Here is a 10290-nt window from a genome sequence, read left to right as displayed (position 1 = left end):
TAGAGTGTTTGCCTCGAATGCATGAAGTCCTGGGTTCCATTCCTCAGTACCACATAAACAGAAAAAGCTGGAAGTGGTGCTGTGGCTCAAGTGGTAAGAGTGCTAGCCTTGAGCAAAAAGAAGCATTAGGGACCATGCTCAGGCCCTGAGTTCAAGCCCCAAGATTGACACACACACACACACACACACACACACACACACACACACGCACACACGCACACAAAGTAAAAGAAGCGAGGGAGGATAACCAGAAAACCAAAACCAAACAAAACAGAAGGGAACTTCTGCAACATGACAGGGTATCCATGCCAACCCCATGCAAGCTTCCTCTAAGATCCAAGAACAAGATAAGAATGTCCAGTTAATACTGCGGTTCTGACATTTGTCTTGAAAGGTTGAGCTATAGCAATTATTCAAGAAAAAGGATAAAAAGGCATAGACATCAAAAGAAAGAAAGAAATGAAATAAAATGACTTTGGATGACATGACCTCATATGCAGAAAACCTAAAACCCACAGAAATGACTTATTAGATACTAAACAAATGCAGCAAAGTTAGAGCACAAGGCCAACACACAAGAGCCAGTTGTTTCTCTGAACAGGACCCAAAGAATGTAAAAGTGAATTAAGAATAACAATTCCTCTTACAATAGCATCAAGGAACAGAAGAAGCCTTGAGAATAAAGTAAACGGCCTGGGAAGGTGGCTCACTGTAGACTGCTTGCCTTGCATGCATGAGTCCCCAGGTTCCATTCCTCAGCACCACATAAAGAGAAAAAGCCAGAAGTGGTGCTTTGGCTCAAGTGGTAGAGTGATAGCTCTGAGCTGAAGAGTTGAGGGATAGTGCCCAGGCCCAGAGTTCAAGCCCCAAAACTGACCAAAAAAAAAAGAATAAAGCAAGTAAAGCTGGGCGCCGGTGGCTCATGCCTATAATCCTACTAAGGAGGCTGACATCTGAGGATTAAGGTTCAAAGCCAGCCAAAGCAGGAAAAGCGGTGAAACTCTTATCTCCAATAAACCACCAGAAAACCAGAAGTGGCATTGTGGCTCAAGTAGTAGAGTGCTAGCCTTGAGCTGACGATCTGAGGGACAACGCTCAGGCTGAGTTCAAGCCCCATGACCGGCAAAAATGTAAAGATCACCTGATGTGGGAGAAATAATTGTATTGTCAAAGCTCATAGAATTCACAAACTGTATAGACCTTGATGACAATTTGCCTTGTGAAGGTTAAAATGTGTTTGTGACTTTAAGTATCACTATTCCACAATACTGTGAAATATGTAAAATTTATGTAATCACCTAATCTCAATTAAAAAAAAAAGTGAGAAAGGATGGGTTAGGAGCCAGGGGTGACAATGTTAAGACACCCATATTCATATACTGTTTTGTAGAATGGGAACTTCTTTGTACAACTACTTAAGACAACAATAAAAAGTGTTAAAAAAATAAAGCAAGTAGACAAGGCTTATACACTGAACACCACAAAGCTGTTGCAAGAAGTGAAAAAGGCAACCTTCCACAAATTTCAAGACTAAGCATCTTGATGGCCAAAGTGACCTACAGATTCACTATGCCCCCTATCAAAACTCAATGGCCATTCTCTATGGAAAAAAGCCCATCCTCAAATTTACATCCAATGAAAACAGAATGGTGAGAAAATCAAAGTTACAGGAATCGCAGCTACTAATTTCAAAATTTAAGGACCAAGTTCCCACATGCCAGGGAATGCCCCCAACCCTCTATCACACAGCATACCCAAATGAACTCTACAGTAAACACTTATTTTTAACTCTATAACCACTTTTGGGCCTCCTATCTGGCTACTCCTATCTGCTCAGCTTGAACCTTAGCCTCTCTGGCCACCAGTAGCTGCCTTCTTCACTAGGAAGTCACAATTACTCCATGTCTCTCTGGAGCCTTTAATTCATTTTGACAGGGTCTCACTATGTCCTCAAGGCTGATTTTGAACTCATCACGTAGCCAGGCTAATCTTGAACTTGTGATCCTCCCATCCCACCTCCCTAGTGTTGGGAATAACATGTATATGGCAGAAGGTGGAAGAGCCAGCTTATTTACCTCAGCCTTTCCGAGACCCTAATGCATCCACTGGAAACAGCCCTCATTGCTCAGCCACCGAATGTCTCAGTACTGCTATGCCAAGTATGGGAGATATTTAGACCAATAAAATTACAAGACTCGCCGGGTGCCGGTGGCTCATGCCTGTAATCCTAGCTACTCAGGAGGCTGAGATCTGAGGATTGAGGTTCAAAGCCAGCCCGGGCAGGAAAGTCCATGAGACTCTTATCTCCAGTAAACCACTAGAAAACCAGAAGTGGTGCTGTGGCTCAAGAGGTAGAGCACTCGCCTTGAGCTGAAGAGCTGAGGGCAGTGCCCAGGCCCAGAGTTCAAGCCCCACCACCAACCTCCCCCCCCCAAAAAAAAATTAACAAGACTCTAAAAATAAATAAATGCTTAACATCGAACATGGCCAAAGATCCTTATGTATGACAACAAGCTTTTTGCTGTTGTTTAATTTTTTTTGGGGGGGTGGGAGGAGGTTATACTCCAGGTGATCAAGCAAATACTTGTACCAAAAAGCCCATGGGGCAGATGCTTGCACTGGCGAAATCAGGCACATCAACACCACACAAAAGAACAAGCACAGGCACATGCTACACGCTACAGCATGAACTTGAGGACGCTGTACTACATGAAAGCAGCCAAACCCAGAGCTACTATCCATGAATATGAAATGTTCAGAGGAGGAAAAGTTCATGGGCGGAGAAGACGGGATAATCCCATTGTGGGGAAAGGAAAATGGGGAGGACCTGCTGAGTGGGTGTGGGTTTCTGTTCTGAGTGATGAGTTTGGGAACTAGATAATGATGATAGTTGCACAACACCATGAAAGTACTGAATGCCACTCAACAGCTGAAAATGGTCTCAAGTCAACTTTATGTGTATTTTACCACAAAAAAACACCACCTCAAAAAAGCAGCAGTTAGGTGGCTCAGTGGTAGAGCACTTGCCTTGCATGCATGAGGTCCTGGATTTGATTCCTCAGCACCACATAAGCAAAAAAAGAAAAAAGATGGAAGTGGCGCTGTGGCCCAAGTGGCAGAGTGTTAGCCTTGAGCTGAAGGACAGCGCCCAGGCCCAGAGTTCAGGCCCCACGACTGGACCCCCCCCCACACACACACAAAAAAAAGCAGCAGTTAGTCAGGTGCTGGTGCCTCACACCTATAATCCTACTCAGGAGGCTTAGATCTGAGGATAGAAGTTCAAAGCCAGCTTGGCTGGAAAAGTCCTTGAGAGTCCTATCTAATTAACCCACAAAATGCTAGAGGTGGAGTTGTGGCTTAAGTGTCAGCCTTGAATGAAAAAGCTAAGGGTCAGTGCCCAGACCCTGAGTACATATGTACACACACACACCCCAAATGCTCTTCAAGAGCAACAGGTGATGGAAATCCAGGCTACACGGGCACAAGGCAAGCAGAGCACCTGAACTAGGGTACACACATTCCTCTTCCCCTAGCAGCTCAGGTGCTGCAGGACCAACAGACAACCAGACTTAGAATTAGAAACACATGAGAATTTAGCTGACCGCAGCATCCAGGAGTAAGGACTCCTGGCCAAGTTTCAAAAGAGAAGGGGGGGGTGGGGGGAGAGGGGAAAGAGAAAAGGAAAACCTCGGGGAAATTTAAAAGGTGGTAGCCGAATTAAAATGCAACGCAGAGAGGGAAAAAGAAAAAGCGTGTCACCTTCCCAGCAAGTGGAACAGAATGCAAATGAGATCAGACTCGTGCCCAAATCGTAGTGGGGCATTTCCAAACCAACCAGATCTGCGACAGCCAGAAAGCCATGGGCAGAGGAGGAGACGGGTGGAGAAACAACTGGAAAGAAATGGAGTAAAACAACAACAACAAAAACACTGCTCCCAAGTAACCACCGTGAGTTTTATAACCCGCAGCGGGACCCGCGCAACCGAGCGGACGAGGGACAAACCCGGCAAAGACGCCCGGTACGCGGGGCCGCGGACGCCTCGCGGCCCCCGGCCTGCAGCTGGGGTCCCAGCACCCCAGCGCCCCGCCCTGCGCCTCTCTGGGGCACCTGAGGCACCTGAGCGCAGGCAGGGCGCGCCTGCGGGGCGGTCTGCGCCTGCGCACCGGGCTCGGGGGGTCGGAGACGGGGGTTAGGAGACTTGAGGCACTGGGAGACGGTGCTGGGAGGCACTAGGACACTCGAAGACGGGCGCTGGGGGTCCTGGATACAGGCGCATTGATTGGGACGCCGGAGGGCGCCGCGGCCTGGCTGCCAAAGGGGTGCTAGGCGGGTCGGGGGCGGCGGCGGCCTTTAGCAGCTCCAGCGGCCTCGGAGAGCGGCTGGTCCCCGTCCCCTCTGCTAGGCACGTCGTCTGGGACGTACCTGATCTCCAAGGACGACCCCAGCCTCCCCACCCCCCTCCTCAACCCCCGCCTTGGGTCACGACTCTGCAGCCGGTGCTCACCTGCCTCGCGCCGCCGCCTCAGGCCTCATCCGTGCCGCCCAGGCCGAGTACGGAGGCCCCAGGCCCGCTAGCCAATCACGCGCCGCTCCGGGGCTGGGGGCGGAAACAATATAGACCTTCGCCAATACCGAGCGAGATATCTAAAGCTTTCGACCAATAAAAAGACGGATTTCCTCCGCGGGCGCCAGAGAGAGCGAGCGCTGGGAGGGAGAGGGTGGGGCCGGGATTGCGTCACGAGGTGTGGCGGCCGCGCCCTAGGGAAGACGACAACGCGCCTCGGGCGTCGGGGGTCATCTCACCAGCGGCCGCTAGACGAGGGAGGAGTTGCGTCTCCGGGAGAGGTCACATCCCTGGGAGGGAGGGGTGGCACCTCGGACTGGGGTCAGGTATGGAGAGAGGAACGCATCCCGGTCGCGGTCGCTTCGGGGAGGAGATCTGGGCAGGGGCGGCATCCCGGGGAGGGGCCACACCTCGGGGAAGGACCCTGGGGAGGGCCCTGCCCTTAGCTTTGACCACTCAAGGCTGGCACTCTACCACTTGAGCTATACCTCCGTTTATGGCTTTTTGCTGGCTAATTGGAGAGAAGAATCTCACAAACTTCCCTGCCCAGGCTAGCTTCGAACCGAGATCTTCGATCTCAGCCTCCTGAGTAGATAGGAATACAGGCCTAGCAATCCAAGCAGCATAGCCAACGCTATCTCTCATCAAGGAAAACTGAGTTAGGGGGTCTAGAGGAAGATGAGGCACGTGGCCTGAGATTAGACACAGTTGGATACTGTTCTGCTAGACTCCCAGGAGAGAGGCTGGGGTGGGTTTCCCTGAGTAGATGAATAGATAGGAATACAGGCATCAGCCACTGGTGGTCTGGCTTGCTGCAACTTTTGAGGTTCAGTCTATTGCATGTAGTTGTCCTCCTCCCTCTCTCAGCCCCCCCCCCCATGTGAGTGTTTCACAATCTGTTGGTCTGTTCTTTTCACTAGTTGAGGAGTCTGTGAAAGGTGTTTTTGGTTTTTCTTTGCCAGTCTTGGGGCTTGAATTCGGGCACTGGGCGCTTCCTGCTTTTTCTACTTATGTGGCCCTGAGGAATCAAACCTAGGGCTTTATGCATGCTAGGCAAGCACTCTACCACTAAGAAACATTCCCAGCCCATTTTTTTTGTTGTTGTTTGTTTTTATATGAGGACCAGAGAGTAGATATTTAAGGCTTCTTAGTCACTGGGTCTCTGTGGCAAATGCCCAGGTCTGCTGTCAGGGAATCTGTGTCTGTGAAACCCCATGGGGCCATTGCCTGGCTCTACCTACAGGATCCAAGGGGCCCTGGTTTGCTGAGCAGAGGAACAGCTGAAGGACTGACTGCCAGGTTGTTTGCATTTGAGCTGTTCTGAATGAAGCCTCTTATAAACGGAAAGGCAGGTGTCCGTGGACTTTTTTTTCTTAATTATTGTTTGGATACACACACTTTGGCTTTTTAAAATAGTGCATTTGCTTAGCTGATCCATCTGTTGCTGGTCCAAGCCTGAATCAGAGCTGCTACTCAGTCCATTCTGCTTGAGGGAAAATTATGGCAGGCAGTGGCACCCTCCCTAACTGTCCCCACGGAACATTCAGTACTGCGATCTCATCCTGACAATGCTGGCCACCACCTTGTCCATCTTAGAGGCAAGTGTAGCACCCCTTAAGTACTTGGTCTGTGGGGCACACTATGAAAAAATGGGAACAAGAAGCAGATGGAGTTGGGTGCAGTGGCTCACACCTCTAACCCCTAACTACTCAGGAGGCTGAGATCTGAATATTATGGTGTGAAGACAGCACAAGGAAGAAAAGTCCTTTAGACTGGATCTCCAATTAACCAGCAAAATGCTGGAGTGGAGGCATGGCTCAAGTAGTGTGCCCGCTATGACCAAGAGAGCTGAATAGGAGCATGAGACTTTGAGTTCAAGCCCCTGTACTGACACAAAAAAGAAGTTAGGGAGGGAAAATGGAGGGTATGATCGCAGAGAGTCGAGGACTCTGGGTTGGCCTTCATTTCCCAGGGTAAGTGTACAATCTCAAATCAAAGAAAGATATAGAGCTGGGAACACTGGTTGTTCATACCTGTAATCCTAGCTATTCTAGGATTTTCAGGAGGCTGAGTTCTGAGGATCATGGTTCAAAGACAGCCTGCACAAGAAAATCTGTGAGACTTTTTTCTTCTTTTTTTGGTTGGTGGTAGGGCCTGAACTCCCGGCCTGGGTGCTGTCCCTGAGCTCTTCAGCTCAAGGCTAGGGCTCTACCACTTGAGCCACAGTGCCACTTCCAGCTTTGTCTGCTTATGTGGTGTTGAGGAATCGAACCCAGGGCCTCATGCATGCAAGGCAAGCACTTTACCCCTGAGCCACCTTCCCAGCCCTCTGTGAGACTCTTATCTCCAATAAACTACCAAACAGCTGCAAGTACAGCTAAGGTTCAAGGAATACAACCCCAGCCTTGATTGAAAAAGCTAAGGGACAGTAGTCAGGACCTGAGTTCAAGCCTTGGTACTGGCACCAAAAAAACAAAAACAAGACCCTGAAAGCTGTCGGTGAGGTAATATATACCCTGTGTCCCTGAACCCATTCTACCTTCCCTACGCTGCTTAGCAATCCAAGTAACATAGCCAGTGCTGTCTCTCATCAAGGGAAACTGAGTCAGGGGGTCATGATAGAATCCTGTCTAAAAGAAGATGAGGCACGTGGCCTGGGATTAGACAGCTGGATAGTGTTCTGCTAGACTCCCAGGAGAGAGATCTGAGTGGGTTTCTCTGTGAACTGACACGTCAAAATAGGTAGCAGGCTGGGCGCCAGGTGCCGGTGGCTCACGTTTGTAATCTTAGCTACTCAGGAGGCTGAGATCTGAGGATCGCAGTTCAGAGCCAGCCCAGGCAGGAAAGTCTTTCACAGACTCTTATCTCCAATTAACCACCAGAAAACAGGTGCTGTGGCTCAAGTGGTAGAGCGCTCGCGTTGAGCTGAAGACCTCAGAGACAGCTCCCAGGTCCAGAGCTCAAGCCCCGAGACCAACCTCCTCCCCCCACCCCCCAAAAAAAGAAAAAATAGGCTTGGTCTTTCAGTTGTAAACAGAACCAGACTTCACCCAGGGGAAGAGGACTGGCTAAGAAACCTAAGCCAAAGTGAAGGCTTGAAGCCCTCTCGATTGGTGTGTAGTAGGTGTGGCAGGACAGTCAAAAGGCAGGGCTTTTAGAGAGTTGGAGAAGGAAAATTCCCATGGAAAATTCCTAGGGGCCTCCTCCCAACTTCAGGAAATCCCTTTCTCCTAAGGAAATTATTTGACTTGTCCATATACTGGGTCTAGGTCTTCCTGTGATTAGCTTCTGGCTCCTGTTCTGGGCAGGGAAAGTGGTTTCCACTGGCAGTGCCCTGTGGCTATGTAGGGCATGGAGTATGTGCGGGGGGGTGAGGGGGGAGTCTTCCCGGAGGGATGACAGGAACAAGTCACAGAGCTGAGCCAATCTCTGCCAGCCTTTCCATCAACCACATCACACATACACTGTCAGTGCTAGTTGTTTGTTTCCTCCTCCTGTCTTCCTTCCTTCTTTTTCTTCTTCTTTTTTTTTTTTGCCTGTCATGGGGTTTGAACTCAAGGCCTGGACACTTTTGCTCTAGGCTAGCACTCTACCACTTGAGCCACAGCAGCAATTCTGGCTTTTTCTCTTTATGTGGTACTGAGGAATTGAACCTAGGGCTTCATGCATACTAGGCAAGGACTCTACCACTAAGCCATATTCCTAGCCCCCCCCCTTTTTTAAACCTTTTTCCCCCTTCTCCTCTTCCTTTCTTCCACCTGCCCCCTCCTCCTTTTTCTTTTATGTCGGTATTGGGGCTTGAACTCAGGTCCTGAGCACTGTCCCTTAGCTTTTTCAATTAAGGCTGGCACTCTACCACTTGGGCTGCAGTTCCACTAGTGGCCTTTTACTGGTGAACTGGAGATAAGAATCTCCTAGGGTTAGCTTCAAAAACAAGATTCTCTGACCTCAGCCACCTGAGTATCTAGGATTTGATGTGTGAGACTCCAGCTCTCTGTCACGTTATTTCTTAGATAGGGTCTCCAGTTTTTCCGGGGGCCAGCTTCAAACCACAGCCCTTCTGCCTAAGGCCACTTTCAGAGCCGAGACTACAGATAAACATCCCCTTAATGGGCACAAGCCTAGCTATTCAAAAAGCTTGAGTTCTGAGGATTGTTTTTAAAGCTAGCCCCACAGTAAAGTCTGTGAGATTCATCTCCAATTAACATCAAAAAGCTGGAAGTGCACAAGTAGCTTAAAATGAAAGAGCACTAGCCTTGAGCAGAGAGGAGCATGAGAGGTTCAGAGTTCAAGTCCCTGTATCTGCATGATAAACTAAAACCAAAAAACCCACAGTGGCATGCTTCTTTCTGGCCAGCAACATAGCAGGACATCTTCACACTGTTGCCTTCTCTGGGAACTCCCCAGCCCTTTGCATATACTCTTCTTCATGCAGATAGTGAAGGCAACACAGCCAAATGTGTTACCCTCTCTAGGTGATCCAGCTTCACTCCTGCAAAGCACCCACACTTACCAGCAGCCCTAGGCTTTTAGACGTGGGAATAAGTTTCCGGCTCTCAAAAAATGCCTGTCCACTTGTGTCTACAGCTTATTTTGGCTGGCCAACTGTTTGATAATCAAGTCCTTTGCATCTATAAATGCATCGCGTGGGCTATCCTTGTCCAGAATAGCTGTTTTTAAACTTTCAGAAGCATATTGGAGGTCATGGTGAGCTAAATGTTCAGAGAAAATGATTTTAAAGCACAGAGAAAATTGAAAGTTGGAATCAGATCTCAGCCTCCTGAGTAGCTAGGATTACAGGTGTGAGTCACCAATGCCTGGTTCTTCAATATTTTTAGTGACCATCCTACACCTTTTCCAAGAACATAGGTGTTATGTGTATTCTGGTGCATACTGCAGACATGACTAAATCTGCTTTTCTAACTGACAGCACGTGGACAATCTCATCTTTCTATAGATCTAGATCAGAGCTCAGCTCGAGTAGTCCAGGCTGGTCCCTGCTTCCCCTTTGGGTCTTGTTCATGAGGAGTACAGGAGGAAGAAAGTAGGTGGGGGGGGGGGATGGAAGCCTCGGACAGAGGCATAGACAAATTTAGACAAGGTGAAAGCTATTTATTGAATGTGAGGGGGGGAAGGGAAGAGGAGGACACATGGCTCAAAATAGGTGGCCAGAGACTGCAAAGGCAGCATGTCCCCAGGCCCAAGGCCCAGGGCAGGGCTGGAAAGCCAGAGATTCAGGGCTGGAGCAACTGCTTTGCCCCATACATACCCAGGGGAGCAACTGGCAACTAGAATGTTGCCTTGGCCTAAGAGCCAGAATCTTCTACTCTAGAAAAAAAGGCCTTTGCCAGAGGCTGGTAACTCCCTTCTGGGTGATGCCGGGTGTCTCCTTCCCCTAACACCTACCTAGTCCACAGCTTTCAAATCTGGAAGCCTGGGGGACTCTACTGGGACATGGAGCTAGCTCCTTGTCAGCCTCTGCTCACCAGAGGCTATGCAGGAAACCAAGTCACGTGGGAGATCCAAGACAATCCCTTGTCCCTAAGTAAGGAAACACTAAGTGTTAGAAATGGCTTGGGTTGTTGGGTGTTCCATAGGATTAAGGACTCCAATTTGATAGGATAGGAACTTGGCAGGAAAAATTTACTTCTGCAGATTTACTTACATCAATCAAAAAATTTGGCAAGCAAGCACACATTGCAGGCAGGCTGCTCCCTATTTATTC

The 10290-nt window shown here is 49.1% G+C and overlaps 1 protein-coding gene across 1 annotated transcript in view; it reads right to left on the bottom strand.

Annotated features, from left to right (window-relative positions):
- Positions 1-4560, bottom strand: part of Sun1 (Sad1 and UNC84 domain containing 1) — a 52205-nt gene extending 47645 nt beyond the window's left edge. Inside the window, exon 1 of the mRNA XM_013023480.1 lies at positions 4506-4560. The gene's annotated coding sequence lies outside the window, so the exon portion shown is untranslated. The remainder of the gene's footprint in view (positions 1-4505) is intronic.
- Positions 4561-10290: the final 5730 nt, after the last annotated feature.

Source organism: Dipodomys ordii, unplaced genomic scaffold (assembly GCF_000151885.1).
Source record: "Dipodomys ordii isolate 6190 unplaced genomic scaffold, Dord_2.0 Scaffold68, whole genome shotgun sequence".
NCBI lineage: Eukaryota > Metazoa > Chordata > Mammalia > Rodentia > Heteromyidae > Dipodomys > Dipodomys ordii.
This window is presented reverse-complemented; position numbering and strand designations above follow the sequence as displayed.